The following is a 2,056-nucleotide window of genomic DNA, read 5'->3' on the forward strand; positions in this document are numbered from 1 at the left end:
TCGTGTTTGGTCAACTAGAGGGCCAGTGAAAAAGAGGAAGCCCTCAAGGCCATGGACTGACACCACGGCTGCAACAATGGGCTCAAGCATGGGAACACTGTGAGGCTGGTACAGCACTGGGCAGGGTTTTGTTCTGTTGTGCACAGGGTTTCTCTGGGTCAGAACAAATTCGGTGGCATCTAACAACAACAGCACACTCAGAAAACTATAGGGGCAGTTTTAGGATTGATTGAGATAGGATTGAGACAAAGAAAATGAGGTTAAGGGTGGCTTCATTAGGGCAGGGAAAGAGCTCCCGGGAGGAAAGGAAGAGCAGAGAAAGGGACAGGAGCATCTTGAGCTCCTGAGCGGTCCCAAGAACCAAAGAGGTAGGTCAGGGAAATTGCAGCTTGTCAGTGAGGCGGTGGGAGATATACAGGGCTTGAGCTAGGAAGGTATACATTGACAACAAGAGGGGAGATTTTTGTTTGTAGCTGCAAGATCTTGAGTCAGGATGCCTTCCATGGGAAGTGCCTTTGTTTTTTGCCAACCTACTCCCTGGAGTGCTGGGACAGAGGTTGCCCAAACTGGATCTGGAGAGATAAGCTCCTTGGAATGTTAGGGCAGAAGATGCAGACTTCCATGACAGTGGGTTTGGAGTTTGGCTTAGAAACACTGAGGTGGCATGCTACTGGAATCTGGTGGGTGGATTGCAGGGTTGCTGCTAACCACCCTAGTCTAGCCGGCTACTGAGAAGAATCTGATTGGAAATATTGAGAAACTATGGACTAGAAGCAAACCTTCTCCTTGCCTTAGAATCACTATAGGAGTAGTTTATTTGATCCTGTGGATGGGTTTAACCAGTTGTCCTAAAGTTGGTGGCTTAAAACAACATAAATTAATTCTCGTACAGTCCTGGACTCAGCGGCTTACGATGGAAGCATCAGCAAGGCTGCATGCCTCCCAGGGACTTCAGGGAGACAACTGCTTTTCTTGGACTTCCCGGCTTCTGGCGACCACGTGTATTCTTTTTAGTCATAGGTCTCCAACGCGAATCGCTCCATCTCCTGGTTCCATCTTCACATCTCCTCTCTCTCTCTTTGACCTTCTGGCCCCCCTTGTGATTACAATGGACCCTCCTGCATAATTAAAAGGACCTCTCCTTCTCAAGAGCCTTAACTTGATCTGCAAAATCCCTTTTGACCATAGAGGGGGCCATATTCAGTGTCCTGAGGTGAGGGGTGACCCTTATTCAGCCTAGCCAACCAGTTTGTTCCCTTTTCCTAACCTGGTGAAGGGAGGAGTTTTGCATGTACACGTCACTCTTCTTGCCAGTATGTATTCGTTTTATGAGTTACTTCTCTAACGAATAGTTTTTAGATCTTTTATCTCCTATGGAACACAGTCCAAATATTATAACGATGGACTCTCAGCTAAGGTTCAAACTCACCATTCACCTAGAAAAATGAGGCTGCTCTCAAAGATTTATAAGATTGGAGTCTTTCTATAGACTCTCAGAAATTCACAGGGGCAGTTCTACCCTATTCATTGACTCAATCTGTTTATCATGATGATACTTATTGGTTCAGTTGTGAGGATTTTACATTGACTTGTAATCTATACTAACAGCTGCAATCTTGATCTTTATCAGCAAGTGTGGTAGTTACATAGTCTGGCGTCAATTTGGGATTTTAGAGGCTTGCGTGTGAAGTGGTAGAGCCTGGTCTGTCAATCAAGATATAACCAATGAGGCCTCTATGTGGACATGGCCTTCTCTTGGGAAATCTGGAAATTTCCTGGATTTCCTCCTTGGAAGCAGGAGAGACACTCTCTTCCAGCTCATTCCCTGGATGACCCTCTACTGACAAGACTCAAGGCACTATGCTGATAGACTCCCTGCCCTGGGAACTGGAGAAGCCAAGTGGAGACCCCTGCCAGCACTGAGATGCTTACAACACCAATGGATCCAAAGACTTTTCACTCACTGGCCTGTGATGGTCCTACAATCGGCATCATTACATGTGTTGTGTGAGTCAGAAGAGGAATGTATAGATTAGTATCAGACATGTGGACTAAT

Source organism: Echinops telfairi, unplaced genomic scaffold (genome assembly GCF_000313985.2).
Source record: "Echinops telfairi isolate 266 unplaced genomic scaffold, ASM31398v2 ScPeMD7_140;HRSCAF=443, whole genome shotgun sequence".
Lineage (NCBI taxonomy): Eukaryota > Metazoa > Chordata > Mammalia > Afrosoricida > Tenrecidae > Echinops > Echinops telfairi.